Source organism: Cupressus sempervirens, chromosome 3 (genome assembly GCF_028749045.1).
Source record: "Cupressus sempervirens isolate cs-2001-9-10 chromosome 3, ASM2874904v1, whole genome shotgun sequence".
NCBI lineage: Eukaryota > Viridiplantae > Streptophyta > Pinopsida > Cupressales > Cupressaceae > Cupressus > Cupressus sempervirens.
Genome location: NC_143120.1, coordinates 413,735,969 through 413,757,945, shown reverse-complemented (window position 1 = coordinate 413,757,945; position 21,977 = coordinate 413,735,969). Strand labels below are relative to the sequence as shown.

General features: G+C 37.9%; 1 pseudogene across 1 annotated transcript in view; it reads right to left on the bottom strand.

The window, feature by feature from the left end:
• LOC149566777 (BURP domain-containing protein 5-like) overlaps window positions 1-21,756 on the bottom strand; it is a 123,007-nt pseudogene extending 101,251 nt beyond the window's left edge. The window contains exons 1-2 of the transcript XR_016361401.1: window positions 21,604-21,756; window positions 10,719-11,316 (exon numbers count right to left, since the gene is read on the bottom strand). The product of XR_016361401.1 is annotated as a BURP domain-containing protein 5-like (transcript). The remainder of the gene's footprint in view (window positions 1-10,718; window positions 11,317-21,603) is intronic.
• Between the last annotated feature and the right edge of the window lie 221 nt (window positions 21,757-21,977).

Genomic DNA, 21,977 nt, shown 5'->3' with positions numbered 1-21,977 from the left:
TACCTCATGTCAAGTTAGGCTTATCCATATATGGGGAACCAATAGGAGAGGTTGAGGGCCCCTATAGATATGATCTTATCTCATCTTGATAGTAGGAGTTATAGGCCTCCCTATCTATATATGGGTTTGGCATGAGTGTCTTCCCTCCCCAGAGAGATCTATAGGGCGGTCTAAATACAAAGTGCCTAAAGGCCCTATATATAGATATGGATAGATATGGTGCCCCTCCCTGGCCATCTGGAGGTTGAGGTAGAAGATGGCCTACCCCCACCCCTACTATATAGAGCTTAATCCAGAATCCCTATCTAACAATAATCTACCTCCAACTAGAATGGGGGCAAGCTAGAATCCCTATCTCTATGTGATGTGGGCCCCTATCTATATAGTCTAGCCACTCGACCTTCTCCTTTTGATTGGTTGGTTGAGGGAGAGGGGTGGACTATATATCCAGGGCCCTCCTACATGCTAGCACCATCCCCTATAAAGTATGGGTAATGGATGGGGCTATCCATTAGAATCATAAACTAATTGTGATATCAGTCACCACATCAGTCACATCATGAGATACACGTATCGATCTAGTCATTTGTTATGCCCTTTAGAATAGTAGGCAATCATCAGTCATATCACATATATAGTAAATGGATGTGCCCATCCCCATCTATTCATCATGTCACCATTAGCGAATCTGGTGTGATCAATTGAGATATAGATAGAAATATAGGCATTTTGCATGTAGAGTGCCAGCTATAACTAAACTCTATATATAGCATAGCCCTTAGCCCACTAGTATTCGGGGAGTAAAGGATTCACTATTATTGTATTATCACTTCGACCAACCATTTTTTGCTTCTCTCCCCGCATAATAGTTGAGACCTCCATAGAATTGTAGGGGTCAGGCCGTAGCTATGCTGATGTCCCTATGCATGCATGTAGAATCTCCTCATGCATGCACACTACCATTACGGTAGCAGGGTGATAAATGGCCCCTACTATTCTAAGCCCATAGAACCATTATAGGGCCTCATCTGCATGAACTAGGCAGGCATGCCCTACCATTCTATACTCATAGTCTTCATTCATGAAGCCCTATAATGGTTCTATGGTAGCTACAGAGTGTCAAAAAGGGCCCCTTAGAATTTTTGTCAATGAAGGTGAGGTCTATAGATAGTAGGGCCTTATCTACAATAATCTACTCATCGCACCCTAATCCTGATTTGGGTGTAGGGGGTATGCATGTAGGGGGTAGGGTTTAGCATTCAAGTTATGGCTACCCCTATTGTCCTATAGTTGAAAGGCCATGGCCTTGAAAATAGATTATTCACTACCCTAGAATTTTAAGCTAGATGAGTGCCTTTAGAATGGTAGGGCTATTGAAACCCCACCCACTAGCCTGCCTACCCCCTACCCCTCCTCTACATGCATGCATGCACCAACCTACAATTCTATGGGAGCCCTAGTATAAATTGGTGGGGCAGCAGGGGCCTGGCTAAAGTTAGTGTTGTAATCCTACCTCTATCGATGGAGCCCTACCCCTACCCTTGCCTGCCTAGGGGGTAAGGGTTAATGGTGGATTGGATTCGTAATTGAATGAGCCCTATTCCTACATGCATACCCCTACAGGCCAGTAATAGGGCCAATAGAAAGGGGGGAGGACACCCTTCTATATGTAACATGGGTGGATACTAAAATATTATTATAATTCCCAGGGTGAAGGTGGCCCCCTATACTAGTAGTCAGGCTCCCCCTCAGATTCAATTGTGGTGCAGTTGCACGAGATGACCACTAGAATTAGAGGAATGGTCATTGTTTGCCCTACTATTCTAAGGCTTCATTATTAGAATATTATCTGAGCTAATATTCTCATAATGCTCATGAAGGAACTTGAGTTGTAAAGAATTATCGAGTCTATGTACTAGCTAGGTATGGGTTTGGGGGTATAGCCGAAATTTCCCTAAGTGATAACCGATAACTGGCCCATCCATAACTATTCCTTCAGGATGGGCTGCTACTTATGCAAAGAGATGAGCATGTAACTATCCCCTCCCCCTCCCTATAGAATGATAGGGCATTATCATTCAGATGAGTAGTCAACTATAGTAAAAAGGGCGAATAGTAGGAGCCTAAGATCATATGGCCAAACTTCCAAATGGAAGGTGAGACCACACTGATCTATACATCACATGAGTGCCTCAACATCTGGTTGCCCTCTTTTATATTCTTCTAGGACAGGTTCTATTTTAGGCAGGCCCTCCATATAGAATGGTAGGGGCATACTTGACAAATAGTAGGGGGTATGCAGGGGTTAGGGCATGCCCTACCATTCCATAGGGAGCCTAAGCAGACTTGAATGGTAGGCATGGTTGTGATGCAAGGTTAGGGTGCAGGAGGGGGGCCCCTTTTAGATTATTCAAGCCCAACTATTATTAACCCCAACGCCCTATAGGCTATGGCCCCTACTATTCTAAGGGAAATCTTATAGGTGGGTACTCAACTTGACTGATCTGATCATTGGGATGGGTGGGGAGTATAGTAGAGAGGTGCTTGATAGGTGAGTACCAAGAAAGGTGGGCCCTACTATTCTAAGGGACTCCCAACCAACAAATCATATATCTAGGTGGGTATGATCACTGATAGGTGGGTACAAAGTCGTATCACATATATAAGAGGTGGGATCATCCATCCATTATAGTAGCCATGATACAACTAGTACTATAGCCCCCCACCCACCCCCAGGGGTCCCTTATCTCAATTATTCTAGGGAGGTTGACCATAGAATAGTAGGGACAATTAGCTATTTATTTTTGGAGGTAGATGTCATTAGTTGGGGGCCAGGTGGGAGGAAAGTGACAAGGGGCTCCCCCCGCATCCAATTCTAGTTGCCCTCCCACTATAGTTGTTTCTCTAGGGAACCTTGCTGATAGATAGGGAGATAGGTGATGTTTATTATGCACTTGTTTCTGCAGTTGACTAAGCAGCAGAAGCATTAGTTTCCTCACTAATAGCCACCACTACCTTGCCCAACATCTTGATAGCTTGGTTCCAGCTTCACCTACACACATAGATTTTCCAAGCCCATGCTGACCAATTATGATAGCCCATAGAATTGTAGAATAGTAGGGATTGGGAATAGATTCTCTACGTAACATGCCTACCCATAGGCCATCGATCGCAAATGTCATCCAACAGTCACATTGACCACTTGCCCTACCATTCTATAGGCCAGGGCTAGCGAGGAGCCTAGGCAAGGGCCCACCTGACCCTTATAATAGTAGGAAAGGGTAGATTATTTGTTCATAATATCTATGTAACATGGGTGAGTGGGCTAAGGTTGGCCCCTACTATTTTAAGGGTCCCTTACCCCTACTATTGTGCTAAACAAGGCCCTACTATTATATTCTTCACTTGCAACACCACTTTGCTTAATTGGAGAGGAGGGGATTGGAGAAGCAGCAATTGATTATATAGTTGACTCAGTTGTTCCAGTACAGGCAATCCCAACCCCTACTATTATAAGGGTGCCCCCACCCCAGGGTGGCTATTTCAGATTAGGATCCAAACCCTTCTTGCTTCAATAGCAAGAGAAGCGAGGCTAGAGTAGTGGATCTAGCTCTTTATCTATATGGGGGACCAGTAGCCCCTACAATTCTATGGGAAACACTAGGCTCCTTCAATGATTATTGCATAGAAATAGGTCATTATTCAATATATGGGCTATTGGAGGACTAGCCCTAGCTAGAAGAGTAGGCCTATTGATTTAGATGTTTCAATAGATATTCTGTATGAAGAGCAAGGCCCTACTATGGCAAAGGGGATTTAGTTTTTTCAGCCAATGATGATGCATGTCCATAGGGGCCCAGTTCACTAGGATCTCTGTAACTACTACTCCTTGATCCCAAAACACTCCCTACTATTCTATGGGCACCTCAAACTGAGATATAAAGGGACTCCTCCAATGTTCCAACCCCCTGGCCTATAGAATTTTAGGGAACTAACATACCCCCTACTATTTTAAGGTAAGGGCTAGGTGGGATGGGAAGAGAAAGGTATATTATTCCTGTAGAAGGCCGATTCAATTGTGGGTGACCCTCTGTAGGAAGGCAAGCACATTCTATTGTTTAGGGGGCATGTTACATCTATACTTTGCCTATAGAATAGTAGGGGCACCATCCCAACCAAAGGATGAAGGGATGATGGATGTCTAACAGGTGTGGCCTAATTAGATAGATCATGGTTGAGAAAAGATGGCATAACTGATACAAAGGAGCAAGTGGAGAACCTACCAAACAACCAGGGCCCCATTCTAGTAGCTATATCCCACACTAAATGAGTCGCATATGAAATGCTCTTTCCATACCCTTCGTGAATGAATAACTCAATATGCAGTTTAGCCTAGTTTACAAGATTTTGAAAATAGTGGCTATCAGGATTGGAATGGAAAACTCTTGTTGTCAAGGGCCCATGTGGTGAACATGGTATCCTCTCTCCTAGATGGTAACTTGAATAGGTTAATATAATCTCCTACTAGCACAAGGCCCTCATAGGCCCATTCCCACTCAAAACACCCACTCCACTGTGGCAATATGGAGGTAGGGGAGTGCTTGTGGAGGGAAGGTACAACTAAGCATTGGCCAAGATACCCCAGTGGATAACTGAAGGAAGGAAAAGAAACCATAAAAATCCTTTCGATGTCTAGTCCTAACCACTTGCAAGGTCTTTGTAGTGCAGGCCGTGGGTTTAGCTAGAGTCCTAGCATTCATACATCCTCAAAGTATTAAGGTGTCGAGATTCCATACTCACCTTAGAATAGTAGGGTGGGTGAGCCCTACCAAGAAATAGAGAGGGATGGGCCTATGTTATGATCAGAGGTGAACACCAACCCTTCCCACCTTGATGGGATGGGAGAGGAAAAATGTCCTACTCAGTTATTTTGCGGTATGAAGCTTTAACTGTGGTCTTACTTCAAAAAGTTCCTAACCTACCACACCGATCTGTAATCACCAATGATTAAATTGAGAGACCAGCATTCCAATAGTTATGAGAGGAAATATGTTGTTGAGTCAATAGAGGGTGGTAAGTTGGGGAGCTTGGAAGATACAGTCCATTTCATAGTATCAGTATTTCCCCTCCCCAATTTAAGTAAGTTGGTCTAGTAGTAGTATGAGGGGGTGACTTCAACCTTGCCTTCCCCCTCCTACTACTGGGCTAGGTTGCCATCTATATGGAGGTTTACTACAGTGGATGGGTGGAGATGGTATTGGCTCTGCTTCTCCAATTGTTCAAGTAAGTAGACTCTTTGGGGAGTAGTGACTCGAGTGACTAGAGCAAGCAGTCGAGGTGGGTTCAAGCTAGAACATCTATGGGGAGAGAGCTAGCTATTTAGCTATAGGTGTGATTGGTCGAGCTGATTGTTTCTTCAGCTCTTCGAGCTCATGCCAGATGTAGTACTATATCATCAAGGAACCTAATCTATTCAAGACCACAATAGATAGTAGATAGTTTGGCACCCCCAACTATCACTAATTACCAGAATGTATTCTAAGCCGCCACCAGATACTCCATATATTAATTATGTAAATGGGGTAGCGCTTTGCCTAGCATACCTTCTAGATCAAGATGCAGTTCCATCTTTTCCAAGTGTGGATACATTTGCATAGGTTGCATCTGTGTAGATAAAATATCCTCTTATGCATGTAGACCTTCCTTTTCAATAGTCTTTTTACCTTGATCCAACTACAACACTAGTGATTGGACAGATATATGGCAAGGATGTTAGGGTTGTTGCTTCAAACGGATCTGCTTCCATCATTTCAGGTGTGTAGGCTATCAACTGTACATGCAGTTGCATCAAAAACCTAACCTCTGCATGCATTGGGACTTGGCTATCTTGGGGCACCTCTAGGCACCAAATAGGCTCATTTGACTACTGAGTAAGTATGCAATGCACTGAATAGGAATTAATTCTTATAGGTGCTACCTCGCCATGGGATAGAGGGGGAATAATTGAACTAGTTTAGTTCCCGACGGTCATGATACTAACTCTAATCCGGTGCCTAACATGTTTATGGGCAATCAATTGGATCTGCAGTATGCTCGAATGGAATCAACACTGCTCACTTCAGTAGGAAGTGCTCTTGCCTTTGCCACCTATACTCTTTGAGAGCATACTGCCTAAGGCTTAAATCTTCCAGCTTTAGGACGAGGTGGTCGATAGGGGGTAGCTTAATCTCTCTCCCACATGAATAATGCCCTAGCGTAGGGCAATTCCCACCCCCTTTAGAATAGTAGGGGGCCATAGAATAGTAGGGGAATAATCTAATAATAATCCACCCTACAAAATGTTTCCACCCGGCCCCTACTATTCTAAGGGAGTCCTATTAATCAACCTGTTACCCCCAATGAGCGATTAGGGCTCCTATTATTGGATTATATTGAAGGTATATTAGTTGAAGGTGCCCCTTCTAGATCATCAACCATGGTAGGTAGGATCATCAATAGCGAGACACTACCACTCGAACTAGACACTCGAGGTGAGGGGTTCAAGGCATGACACTCTATCACACTCCTCGTCTCCATTCCTTCTCTATCTATTTGTATGGAATTGCCCCAACTATCTTAGTAGCTTCAGGGTGAGACTGCTAGATAGCTTTATTTGTTTATTTTCCCTATGCCTTCCAATTGGAACAAGAAAGAAAGTTAGGGGCTTCAATACATCCATAAGTGTTGATTACTCACTCACTATTTCCAAGACAGACAGATAGGAATAGGACTCAACCGACTTCTTCAACTTAAGTTGGACATTCTCTTACTCCTACATCTAATATTTGTTTTAGCCCATAGAATAGTACGCCCGATCCATCTGACCCCATCAATGCTCTCCCTCTGTTGCTCCTCTAGAACGAACTGCCCTAGCACAAGGAGGAATGAGAATAGCCAACTATAGTTCACCTCTCTGCCTCTTTGTTTCCCTACTAGAATAAGGTCCACTCGACCGACTGCTCCAATATGGCTATTCCTTTTCCAGAATAGTAGGCCATTAAATAAATTAGATGTTCACAAATAGGACTGCTAGTGAGTCTGTTCCAATTCCTACAGAGAGAGAGCTGAAATGCACATGACTCATTATATACACCCTACTATTCTAAGGGAAATTGCACTCACATCTTATTAAGTTTCAACATCTTGAACCTGTCTTTACAACCTATCCTTTCAAGCAAGTTGTTCCTTTTTCCCTATAGGGGCGCTGGGGCTAATAAGAGTTGGAAAACATTCCTTCAAGCTTGCTTCTTTGCAAGCAAGGGGTCTTAATACATAAACAAGAGAGCTCGAATTGGCTATGGATCATTGGGAGTAGGGAATCCACTCGCTCATTGTAAGAAAGGGGGCTTAATTCCCACTACTGGATGGCCCTACCTAAAATTCTCATTTTAGACAAAGGAGTGAAAGTGGGAAGGAGGCAAGGAAGAATGCAAACAAGCTATTTCCAACTTAACCCCCCATCCGACCCTACAATTCTATGGGGACGAGGCCCCTACGGGAATATATATGGCTTATGAAGGGAAAATAGAGCAGTAGAAGTGTTTGTTTTCATTCCTAAGGTACTTGAGTTGATTTGATCCAATGCAGTCTATTGCCCCTATTTAATATTTTTACAGTAGTGAAATAATAGGTAGGCCCATTTGCATCATATATAGAATAAGGGTTGGTGGCAATGAGCAATCATTGCAACGATTTCCCTAGGTAGGTAGTGTAGAGCAAGTCAGGAGTGGCCCTATATTGATCTTGGGAAGGGACACATATCACAATATCACTTCACTTGTGTTTCATTCTTTAAAGTCTTGGTGAAAAAATTGGGGAGATGATGAAGTCAATCGAATAGGATTCAAACTCTAGGCAATGGCCTTTAGTTTCTTTAGGCAATTTGAATGAGGATCAACCTGAACTTAAGGAAGGTGCAGAAGGGGAGTTAAAGCTTGGAGAGGATAGTCAACGAATGAAGGCCTACTATTGTAATTAATGGGACCGAGGAATGAAAAAATGAAAGAAGGGGCCTCCCACAATAGAGCTATTTGAGGGGTGCATGGGAGGAGGAGATGCAAGGGCCTTACTATTAGAAAGGGGGGGCACCTGCATGCAGGGGCTCCAAAATGAGAAAGCAAATGAATAATCAACTAGAATCCCATAGGGGGCAAGGAATAATTGCACCAACAATAGATATAACCTTCCCCTATAAAATTGTGGGGAATCCCTCCCACCTTGCTATAGGGAGGTTACTCCCTTAGAATAGTAGGGGTGTGTGTGGGGCTCCCCCTAATAGAATTTGACTTACCCTATAAAGGGCCTCTACATGCACACACCACAACTATAGATATATAGAAGGTTACCATTAGCTTGCTAGAATAAGCTGGCATAACCCCTACCATTCGACCACCCACCCTAGAATGCCAATTAGAATAGAAGGTATCGCACTGATCTGTACATTACACCACTCCCATTGGCAAGATTATTCTAGAGAATAAAGGAAGGTGATACCATACTCGAAGGATGTTCTAGTCATGGATGTGATTGCTGAACTCTTAAATGATATTTTTCTACCACTATTTCTTAATTGTTCACACGAGTTCCTAAAAGGGAGGGGTAATATCCCGCTGGCTCATGGCCAGGATCAGTGTAGCAATGCCAATCGTAGTTTACCTGAACCCTTATTGCTTCGTAAGGGACTTCAATAACCAACGCCATCAAAGACTAGAATGGTCCCTCCATAGGACTATAGTTAGTGCCGAGGTGGTGTAGGAGCCCTGTATACCATAGAAAAAACCAGAAATCAAAATACCAACACCAACTCTACAATGGGCCTATAGAATGGTAGGGGAACTCAACCTATAGAATAGTAGGGGCAATCTCTTGCCATCTCACCCTACTGCAGTATAAATGTTGCCCAGCCTCCTCCCACCCCAACCTAGTTGCTAGTATAGGGGGGTAGAGAGTTCTTTGAACTACTACCTCATAGCTTACCTCTATAGTGAGCTACCACCTCTCTAGTTGAAGAGCTCAGACCTCTATAGTTGAATCACATAGCTACCTACTTATATAAGTGGGAGCTGATACAGAATGGGGACTCCCTCTATAGCTCATCACTACCCCTATAGCTAGTTAGGATGGATGGTAGGCCCCCCTCTAGTTTTAGATGGATGGATAGATAGATGGATGGCCCCTACTATGGTTAGGATGGCACTAACCTAGTATGATGGCCCCTATCTAGATGGAAGTTACTCTACATGCAGAATAACCAATTCACTCCCCTAAAATTCTATGGGCCCCTACCCCTAGTATTTAATAGGGAATGGGCAACCTTGAACTCAAGGAGCCAACCCACCTTGATGCCATACCGGTTGAACAATTTTCCTATCGCACCTACCATTTCTATAGGTTGGGTGGGCAGCCTCAAAATTCTAGGTGGGTGGCCGCCCCCCTATTACCATAATGGGAAGAATGGGCACTCCCTTGATAGGCCATTCTTTTTATAGGGTAGGGCAATGGGGGGGTAGAGTATTGGGCAGGGCCCCTCAAATAGATTATTGTAGGGGTAGGGGGTATGCAAGGGATTCTAGACGTAACATGCCCCACAGAATAGGGCGGGGGCACCCCCTAGATGAATATTGGGCCATAGAATAGTAGTGGCCCCCTGTAGGTTCATGCAGATGCATGGGTGGGGAAGCCTGTTACGTCTATAATATGCCCTAGCAAAGTTCGTTCCCCCTAAGCCGCCCATCCCACTATTTATATAGGCTTAGGCTATGAACCCCAACACCTAGCACTATTATTGGAAGGGGTCGGTCGCCGACAGATTATTGGTTGGGGTTTTTAATTGCCGCCCATCCATATTCGTTGTACCAACCAAATGATCAGTGTGAATGGAATGGTCTACCAATGAGCCAATAAAATTCAAAATTGGGTGTCGCTTCAAGCTATATTCATCCAAGATGAACTATATCCGCCGCCGATGAAGGGTGGGGGCCCCCCTAAGAACAGAGTTTAGGTTCCTGGTGCAGATGAAAGTAGGGAGATCCCGGATCCAACTATAACTAAAATTGTGAAGGAACCAACCATTTCTATGTAGATAGTCGGTCGCTTTGGCCCCCCATGTTAGAAGAGTCATTCCTTGTTCTCGATCGTACTTACATAGTTCCTTTGCCTTCTCATTTCCCTAAGGTGAGTGAGGGCCCCAGACACACATAAAAGAATAATGTTGGAGCCCAAACTTATTGATAGGGAGAGACGCAAAGTATCCCGTCGATCGGGCGTAGCTGATTGATTTCAAACTCCTACTGTTGTTGATTGTTTAAGTGTTGTCCAATAGCTCATAGGAACAGGATTGGACCCTGCTGTTGCAGCCGAGGCCGCCACCTAGCAGAGGACACTGAATGGATTGCAGCGCAGTCATTCGCCCACACAATGCAGACGGCCCCTACCCGCTTGGTACACTAATTGGTAGAGGATGATAGGCCCCCCAGGATGCCACTAGTTCCCACGTGTCGCTTCAGTCACCATCATACTCGCATGTCATACTTGTACCACCCATCTGGATCACAGCCAATAGATCGCATTATGCAGGGTGTGGATCTCTATACGGCAGTCGTCACACAAATGATGGATGGTCTGGGAGGTAGTGTAATCAATCATTTACACCAATGACGTGGCACAGAACTTGCTCTCGCCATTAACGGCGGGATGTCGCATTCCTGCAAAGTCTCCTTCATGGCCACGCCCATGTCTGAGTTTTTCTCTACGTTGAGCTCGTTTAACACCACGGAGATGTTGTGGGAAGAAAACGGTTTTTCTTCGGCCACACCGCGAGGAAGAAAATAGGCCTTTTGGGAGTCTGGATTGTTCTCCTGCACGAGACGCAGAGATACTTTGGTTCCGCCATGCAAGTTTTTTCTCTAGCATGAACATCGACAGCGACGGGTCGGAGAGCTGCTGTGCGTCTGCGGCGTAGTTGTAGTCGAATGGAGATTTTGTGCCCACGTGTACTCCGACGCCTCTGCCTGGTGTGCTTACGGACACCCCGCCGCCGCCGCCTTTTGTGGGAGGCTTCGCAGAAACACAACATGGGGGTGAGCGTACTCTATCGTTGCCGACGTTCACGTTCACTCCTCCCTTGCCTACGTTCACCGCCACCTTTGCGTCCTCGGCTGAGATGACTTGTTTCAGAGTTTCTGGCATGGCCGTCATGGGCAGCTTCTCGTTCCAGTATGTTAGGGTTGGTGATACGACCTTGCCATTCAAAGTGGCGGCTTCGGTTACCAATACTATCTGTCAATTCCAAAAAAAAAAAAAACAAAAACTCAGAACTCATAAGCATAGCAAGAATAAACAATTTTCACTATTTATTATTTTTAGTCTAAGAATCAAGTCTTAGTGTATCATGTTTAAGTCACTCAAATTGAATCAATAAGAATCAAGCCTTCGTGCAATGTTTACACTGACCAGATAGGATCGAACAAAACTCCCACTACGAAAATTAGGTACAAGAACAAAAAGGACATACTCTTGCAAACCATCTAACAAATACAAGAGAAAAAGTGAGTGACCTTTGATTTTATATTCTCTGCGCCTCTTTTTTAACAAATACAAGTGATGCCTACCTTTCCCTTTCTTTATATTTGATTGGTATTCCATAGTATATCTTATTTGTTCTTTTTATCTTTTTCATCTCTTGATAGATAGATCACAATGTGTGATTTGAAACATTCAATATAAATTTGAAATTTAGTTAATAGTGCAATTTGTAGGGAGGATGGTACAAATTTGTAGGAAGGATAGTACAAAATTACAGGGTAAATATCTTAAAGAGATCTCTTAAAAACTATCTTACCTTTTGTTTTAAAAAAAAAAAAAAAAATTTAAAAACTTATGCTTTTTCAATTAAAAATATATATATTCAAATATAACAAATTATAACAAATTATTATATATGTAATTTTTGTTTCTCTAGATTCGATTGTGTGTTTTTTTTACATGTTTCAAATCACTATATATCTTACTTGTTCATTCTTGCATTCTATCATCTTAATGATGGATGGATGGACAGAGTGTGACGTTGATGGTAAAAAAATACGCACAATCTAATCGAGAAAAATAAATTACATCGCAAATAAATTGTGAAAAATATTCAATATTATTAAATTATTAAATATTTCAATAAATTTACAAGTTAATAAAATTAATTTTAGATTATTTATATGATCTTTTATGCAACAATGACATATAATGACTAAATGTATTATATATATATATATATATATATATATATATATATATAAAGATTCTATAATATAAGTATATATAATTTATATTTGAATAAAAAGTTAATTTGTAAATTATAATATAAAAACACAATATTAAATTTTAATTTTTTTATTAAAGTATCATGTTTCTGAGTTAAAATGATATAAATCACATTATTAAAAATATAATTCTTAAAAACTATCATTTATGAAATAGGGCTCATATAAGAGTTGAAATGATTCATAGAAATTATTTAGAAATTATTCAGTTAAAATTTTTGCATCTAACTATGCACAATGTATTGATTTTAGAATAAAATTTAAAAATTATTTAAATTTAAACTAAAAATGTATTACAAGAGTACGACATTACCAAAATTAATTAATCTTCACAAATTGTATTTTCATAGATAAATTCTATTTATGATCATCTAAAAAACTTATATTGTTACTACTTAAAATTTAATATAAATTATTTAAATGTAAGAATTATTAAATATGTCTATAAAAATTAGCTAATTATAAATGAATTTATTTTCTATTAAATAATTATATACTGAGAAGAAGGAATGAATTTTAAATATGAACATCTTGAAAACTTGCATTATTACTAATTTAAACTTAATATAAAATTATTTAAACATAGGAAACTATTGAATAGTTCTATAAAGTAATGAGCAACCGTGAAACTAACTAGAATCTTCACAAACTAGCTAATCATAAATGAATTGATCTTTTATGAAATAAATATATACTAAGAAGAACTAAACTTGTTATTCTTTATAGATTAATTGATTATGAACTAATTCTAACAAGTGCCACATAGTCGTTAGAATATTTATCATAATTGTCGTTAGAAGAATTGTCATTAGAATAATATATTGTTATAGAAAGATTTATTCAGAGAGAAAAAGTAGTTGTATAGTCAAATTATATTATAGAAAATACAACAATTTTGCATATCATGTTAATTTTAATTTAAATAAAATAAATTAAAACTTAATAAAAAAATAAATTTACATGGTAATCTTTTTTTATATGTGAAAATTTGTCTTGTATTATGTCAATTGCACTCATCATACAAATAATTTTTTGTTATTTTTTATTTTGTTAAATAGTGAATGCTTGGTAATTCTGAAATATTTAGGTTAGATAATAATTTCAAAAATTTCAAAGTAAAATTTTAAAAATAATGTCATTTGATTCATTTTTATGGTTAACAAATTTTTTATGGTTAACAATTTTTTTTAAATATTTTTTAATAGAGATATATAATCATATAGTTTTATAAAATATAGTTATATAATTTAATAAATAATTATCAATTGTGTAGTAAATATTTAATTTATATTATTGTTCAAATAAAACTATAGTATAATTCAAAAATTTAAATTATGGAGAATTTTTAAAAAATGAATAGACCTTACTGAGTACAATCATTTGAATTTTTTTCAACGTGTGAATTATACGTCTCTGAAAAATAAAGCATTTGATTAGTTGACATCATTCTAATATGTTTATTTAATATTTTGTAACCTCCTTAACCTTCATCTTGGTTGTGATTTTGATATTAAGTTTTGGGAAAATTCAAAAGAATAGTGATATGATTTAGAAACTAAATAAATAATATAGTCCTCATATTGCAATCACGTTAGATAATTTAATATATTTAGTCATACAAAGCATTTGAATAGTTAAAAACTTCAAATCCAAAAGATACTTTTGGAAGTGAAAACCATTTAGGTTGATAACATTTTGCATTTAATTTTTGTTTGAATATTTTGAATTTTTAAATATGATTAGGAATATAGTACAATAAGGTGTTTTCGAATTTAAGATGAGAAATAAAGAGTATGTTAGAAGAAAGTAAATAGTCAAATTTGAATATTGTTATTATTTGGTAAAGGTTAAATGTAGTGAATACTTAATAATCATATTAATTCAATATTTTATATCATAAATTTTAGTCAAAAATATTGCAATATGGAGAACCTCTGAAAAAAGAACTCCTATAATGCAAAACTAAATCAACCAATCATATAATTTCTATCAAATATAAAACTTATAAATGAATAGCAAAAGTTTAAATATATTTTAATAATTCCAAAATAATTGAATAATCTTGTGAAGTGAATGCAATAGTACTAGCCTACGGCAAGTACAATAATGAACATCTTAAAAACTTACAAACAGATATAAAATCATTTATACACAAAAAAATTACTATATATTTCTATAAACTAATAAAAAAGACTGAAACTAATTAAGACAGTCACAAATTAACTAAACTGATCATAAAAGAATTGATCTTTTATGAAATAAATGAAATAAACATATATCAAAAGAAGGAAACTAGTTTTTAACCTTCCTATATTAACTGATCCTGAACGAACTCTAATTATCCTAAACTAAACCCTAATTATGAACATCTAAAAACCTTAGATTATTACTTCTTCAAACCAACATAGAATTAACTAAATGCAAAACTAATGAAGATCATTTATGAATTTAAAAAAAAAAAATACAATGAGAAGAATGAAACTCATAAAAGCCCTCATCTTGTTCGAAGACAGCAAACAAGCAAGCTGAATTGTTTGAAGAGATACTGAGTGAAGGAAGCTCTCCTCCATTTAAATGGGTGGTGAGTTTCCACAATCATCATGGTGAATGAAGCCGTAGCGGACACGTAGTCACAAATCACAATTTAAGAATCTTAATAATGATGTGCCTACTTTACTATCTGTTTTACACATTATAATAAGACAGAAATATCGATTTAAGAATCTTAATAATAATGTGCCTACTTTATGTACTATGTGTTTTACACATTTTTAATTTAAAATAAGAAGGATAATTATTTTGAAATATACCACATACCCTAATAATTCATACACAGAGATTTCAGAAATAATACTTCATCCGTAAATGTAATTTAATGTCTGAACCTAACATAAATGGAATATTGGATTAGAAACATCATTTCTCTGCTATATTGTTGCGCAATGTGGACTGTATCCGACGTCTTTGAGACGACATAAAGTGGCGGACATTACATGAAATGGACTTTTATCAGATATTTAAAGATCCAATGGTTCAGATCATTCGAGAATCCCGCAAAGAAGATCGAAATGTTATTGATCATAGATTGTGCAGCCATTTTCTTTTAATGTGGATTATTTATCATTTCGTTCACTGTAGTTTTGTAGTTGAATACTGATAGCAATATGCCTAAAATAATTTTTTTAAAAAAAGTTTTCATTTTACAAAAATGACAAACATGCATAGCCTCTCAGTTTATTTTTATTGATTTTTTTTAAAAGATATTAAAGTCATAGAAATAAGGGAATTGGCTCTTAAGAGTGAAATAATAGAAAATCTATTAAAAATAGACCTGTATAACTAGATCAAGTACTTATATAACTTTATACTAATTATGTTCATAGCTCTGTCCATAAAAAAGTAGTATTATAAAGAAAGTTCTAACACTATGGCTGGTCCAAAGTTTTCACAAGTAGGTCTTTTGAGAAGATCTACAACACAACCTGAACAATACACAAACGATAAAAGGCCTAATTACTTGTCTTTTTCTCTATAGCTAAAAACTCACAAAGCTTCCTCTCTATGTCTCATCTTCCTTATCTTATTGTTACAATTACAACATTGTTGTTGTTACATGCATCACCTTCACAACAAATCTCATCAGGGTATCAAAGCTCTCATCAAGGGTAGTACATTGGGTCTTTAGGGTGTCAATATCACCACTCGCCCTCTCCATGGTAATCTCTAGAACCTGACAACCTACACATTTTTCTTTACACATCACAATATCCTTGACTTGTAACAAATTAAGGTAAAACTTTTTCTTTAGTTTCTTTTTGGTAGTAGGTGAAATCAATACTGTTGATAGTGAAATTGACCAACACATGGGTAGAATCAAGGTTGGCCTCCTTAATTAGTCTTCTTGACTTCACTTGCTTGAATCTAAAGTCTTCTATTCCACTATGTCTTCCTCTTCCAACTCCTTCTCCTTAATATATTTTCCCTTAAATTCCTTCTCCTTGCTTCTTCATTTTTCCCTTTTTCACTCACCCTCAACCCTTAGTCCTCCTCTTCAAGTCCCATCTTTGTACAAACCATTTTATTCCACCTCACCTTACTCTTAGCCAATCTATGAGACCTTATTTAGCTATAATCATTATCTTTTTTAGAATCCACCAAATCAACATTTACAAGGTGTTCAATTTTGGATTTTTCAACATTTATCTAAGCCTTGTTCATATCTTTTATCTATTTTTTTGAGGTTCTTAAGGGTTTGGAAGATGGGGTGGTTTGAGGAGTGGGATCATGGAGAAGCTACCACCCACATTCCTCATGGTATTTGGTGGGTGTTGGGCATTTGTAAAGAAGGCACAACAAGGAAGAGCTAAGTAAAAATTATAGAGGCAAAGGATGAGCCCCTAGTGTAAATCACCAACTTCTTTCCATAGCTTTTCCTATTCCTAACATCCTCACTCAAGATCAATATTATTGGTCAGCTGAATTAAATTTCTCTAATAATATATTATATTTAGGTGACTCAAATTACATCATGTAATGAATATTGTGGCAAATATTTGATTAAATTTTTCAATAAAATAAACTATTGAGCAATTTAAAATATTCTAGAATTAAATTTTATAAAACTATAGTGGTTTGGGTTGTATCAAATCTTAAATTATTAGCCAAATTACTAGCCAAAAATCTTATAAAATTAGCCAATTTGCATACTAAAAAATACCTTGATGAAAGAGATATTAAAAAAAAAAAGAATCTAACTAGTTCTTATTATTCACTATTAGAAAAGAATCCCTAACATGCTTTATATTATAAGTTATAGATTGATAGATATTCACCATGTTGACCTATGTTTTTGGTCTCTAGAACTTACGCTTAATCTCTTGGACATTAAAATCTATTTTAATTGTAAACAACCCATCTTCCTAGATTTCACTCAACACCATCACTATTAATTTTGTGATTTTTTAAAAATGATTGACTGAGCAAGTTATATTTTGGTGCCAAGTAAGTTATGTTCTGGCGCCGAGTAAAGCAGAGTTATAGCAGATGCCAAGTTGGTCAATTCACATAGTTGGTTGCTGAGTTCTTCAAGAAGGTAATTGTAGTAGAGTAATACTGATAAGTATCAGATGCATACGTTCAGGTAATGAGTGAAGTAGAATTGTATTAGGTGACGAATTGTCTAGAAAAATAGCTGATCATGTTCTAATTTGAATGTGATATATGCTGATGCTGAGTTTATTTCATATCCTTCATGTGCCGAGTTAAGGTGTTAAGTCTAGGTGCTGATCCTGTTCTAGTTTGGATGTGATATATGCCAAGTGAAAAATAATAGGTGCCGAGAATATTTAATATCCTTCAGGTGCTGAGTTTAGATGCCGAGAAAGTCTTTAGGTGCCTAGTTGAGCTAGTTATATTCTGGAGCCAAGTAAGCTATGTTCTGGCACCGAGTAAAACAAAATTATATCAGGTACCAAGTGAAGCAGAATTGTATTCAGTGCTGAATTGCCTAGAAAACATAACTGATCCTATTTTCATCATATATGCTAAGTACATAATAGACGCTGAGCTAGAATCCCATTATGTTTCGAGTCATAGATAGTGCCAAGCAAGTTACAGTTGGTGCTGAGTAGATGAGTCTATTATGTGCCAAGTAACCCAAGATCCAACAGTAGTTGAGGATTGCAAAGTTAATAGGTGCCATGTAACATAGTATTTCTATAGGTGTTGAGTGACATAGTAATTCTATAGGAGCCAAGCAATCAAGAAACACAGTGGATGATGAGCAATCCAGAATAGATGGTGTCAAGCATCAATATTACTATTGGTAATTGAAGCCGAGTATTGCTAATTTAGGTGCCGAGTGAAGCAGAATGATATAAGGTGCCAAGTTAAGGTGCCAAGGTTAGAAGGATTGTTTCATGTGCCAAGCAGAGTAGATTTTTTAGATGCCGAGTCATGGTCATATGTATTAGGTGCCAAGTTGCCTGGAAACAGAGTACAATTTAAAGCTCATTAATGTCATATGATTTTATTAGAAGCATTTATGATGACATAACATGCATAGTATATTTTGAGTGTTTCAAATCTGATTATTCTCTGACAACATTTAATTTTTGTTTATGTGTTTTGATTTCCTCATGTGGCTAAATTTGAGTCATTAAAATGCTTCATCATTAGTACTTTTTCTAGCTCTTTCAAGGACATTTTTTTGTGCAAACATAGATGGCTTATATCATGTTGCACTATGTAATTTATTGCTTGAGGAATGACATCTTCAATTACACAATATTTGCAAGAGCTCAATTCTGTGATCAGTGCTCCTGTTTGTGTTACAAGATGAGTTCTGGGTGGGATATCGCTCTGGCTTGTGGAATGTGTCAAAAACAACATTTTGCCATCATGCCAAAGAATTTTCGTATATGCTTTCCAACGGCATTGGAGAAAATTGTGTTACCAAGTTTTATCTTGGATAAGGTATTGGATCAAATATTTTTTATTTCTTCACTCACAGTCTGAAGAGTTATTCGGCATGTCATCGATGAAGAATTTTTATATCCTTTGGCACTTCTATTTTTCTATCTATCTCAGCTCATTTCAATTTTCCTTTCCAATGCTATGGATCTCCTGTAGTCTCCTAAAATGCTTCAAGCTTTGGCCCATAAGGTAATCTGACCTCACTTCCTGGGTGATAACAAATTGATTTTGGCTTGGCAAAAGTATGACTTATGGAATGGAGTGGCATTAGTTGGTGGTTTGTTCTCACATTTTCAACTCCTGCACTTCCATGAATTTTTTGTTGTTTTTTAGGTGCTTAAGCTTGCTATAGACACTGGCAGCTTCATTTATTTAAAACATGGTTTGCCACCTAAACCAAGATTTATGGGTGTTCATTTGGTGGAATGAATAAAGATGGTGGGTCAAGCTATGATTGATTTGCAGAAGAAATCTAATGTTTCAAACTCCAGGGATTTGAATGTTGCTCCTGTGTAGCTGATTGAACTGAATTTTTGGGATTTAATTGATTAGGTTAACTCAAATTTGGATTGGATTCATGGCACTTCATAGTTATGTTTTGGCAGGGGACCTATTTCTGGTGGGCTTGGGTCAATTGAAGGTGGTTTTGTGTCTGATTGGAAAGATTTGTAAGATAAGTGTTAATTGCTTGGATAAGTTTGTCATGAAGATAGTACTTGGAACAGTCCAAAGAAATCAATGTCAAGGTACTCTCTAGTTCACTGTTGGGTGGTAGTTCATACACCCCTTTTAATTATTTGCTTAAACTATATAAATCTATGTATATATTAGGGATGATACTAGGTTTTCTTCATTAATTCTTTCCTAGTTGACCTCGTTGAATCAGTCTTAATAAAATATTATAGTGGCTTGCCACTTTTGCCTAAAAAAAAAAAGATTTCGATTTAAAATCATGGCCATGGGATAATGTCTGCTATGGTTGCATCCACCATGGTTGTTGACAAGGAGCTCATCAGCTATTTAAACGGAAGAGATCCTTCTTCATTTGGTATCTCTGAGATCATTAATCATCCTACTTGTTTGTTTGTCATCTAACAAGATGAGGGGTTTAACTATTTTCATTCTTCTCATTGTACATTTTTCACTTCATTAAAATTCATGTAGATAGTTCGTAATTGATTTTTCTTTGCTATTACATAGTGTTGTCCTTTTACTTTTTCTCCTACATTTTAGTAATGCAAGTTTTCAAGATATGGGTAATTGGAATTCATTCGTGATCATATTGACTGATCATGAATGCTTAGCAATTCCTTGCATTTACCGATATTGGTAATTAGAATTCATTTTTAACTAGATTAACTGATCATTTGATTGTGAAGCTGTTAGTAGAAGAAGTCATCTCTCTTTCAAATTTTATAGTTTACTAAGTGCGTGAGTTGTTTGGAATTGACAGTCAGTAGTGGTGAGTGGAGCAGTGAATATTTTTGAAGGCAAAAGGGAAAGTGTAATAGTTGCGTATTGGCGGGAGAAGCTACTTGTGACGCCCATCCCACAGAGTGTTTGGGAACTTATCTTGGGAAATGATTGTTGGAATATTTAATACTGAAGTCATTTGTTCTTGGAGCCAAACACCCACCTACCACCTGAAGGATTGCAGAACGATCAAAAAATTGAATGTGGGTAGGTGAATTTTCAAATTTGGAAATGAGGGGAAAAATATTTTTGGCAGAAGACAAAAGGAATGTCTCACATTTATTCAACTAGTTGAAATTGAAGAGATCAGAAGTTGCAGAGTAGAGCTATGAAAGAAGTTGATTAGCAAATCAAGTCAAGCTTAGGAGATAGAAGGAATTGTTGTCATATCTACAGTTGCATGTGTTTCTTCTTGTTATTTTGTAAGTTTGTTATTGTTAAATTTGTCCTGTGTAGTAGTGATTGCTACAGTCATTGTTGTATGCAGCCATTAGAGCTGTAAGTTTAAAGTTTTACCCGTTTGAAGTTTTTAGGGTTATTTTAGGATTTTTTGGTTGAAGCCGAATGCTCCCAGATTTTGTAATGGTTTTAAATAAAATTTGAATAGAAAGCAAGTAGGCATACTTAAATCCATTGTCCTTCCTCTATTCATTGCGTTTGAAAAGTTTATTGTTGTATGTTTCAAGCTTTGGCCCTTTGGTTTTAATAGTGGAAACATTCACATTGAAAATCTAGTCTTTGTCTAAGTTATATTTTTTTTAAGTTTAAGCCGAGCTCACTCATCATCTTCTTCTACCGAGCTCCACACTACAATGGTTACTGAGCTCACTCGACATCCATTTGTGCCAAGTTTCTCTTCACATGCCAAGTTCACTTGGCTCCTTCATGTTCCGAGCTTAGTCGGCACGCTCCTGCCACTCAACTCTTTAATGTGCCAAGCAAAATCTATCACTGGGCACCTTCTTGTGCCGAGCGAAATATTAAATTTGTGATTTTATTTTTTCCACAATGATGAGAAAGAAATAGTGAATGAAAGAGTCGGAGTGGCATCTTTGATACATTTGGTGCAGGAAATGGAAAGCATTTCCAAACTTAAGAAGTTGTATTCTCTTTTGCGCGTTGTGCCAGATGAATTGCCTTCCAATCTCGGATCTTACGCTGTAGATGATCAGCTTTTAAACTACTGTGGTTACATCAGCTTGTTTTTGCTAGAGAAGAATTTGTAGTGCGGAAACAAAATCTCTGTGAACTTTTCAAACAAGAAAAAGATGCATCTTCTTCCCCGTGCCGTGGCAGACGAGATTACCTTCTCCTCGCACAAGCTTTCTCTGGCGTTGAAGCAGGTCGACATTGCCCCCGATTCCCTCACCAAATTGGCCATGAAGAGGGTGTTACAGGCCTGTGAAAGACCTGCTATGAAGGGAGAAACAAAGTACTGTGCAACGTCATTGGAGTCCATGATCGACTTCACCACATCATTGGAGCAACCGTTTAACTGTTCTGGCGACGAATGTTCCAGAGATGTCAAAATTTGGGAAGCAGGAGTACACCATCGTTGAGGTGAAATTCGAGAGCGAAGCAAACAAGCCAATGACTGTTTGTCACCTCGTAAAATATGCGTACGCAGTGTATTACTGCCATGAATTGCACGGGACGAAGGCTGCAAGGGTTTGGGTGAAG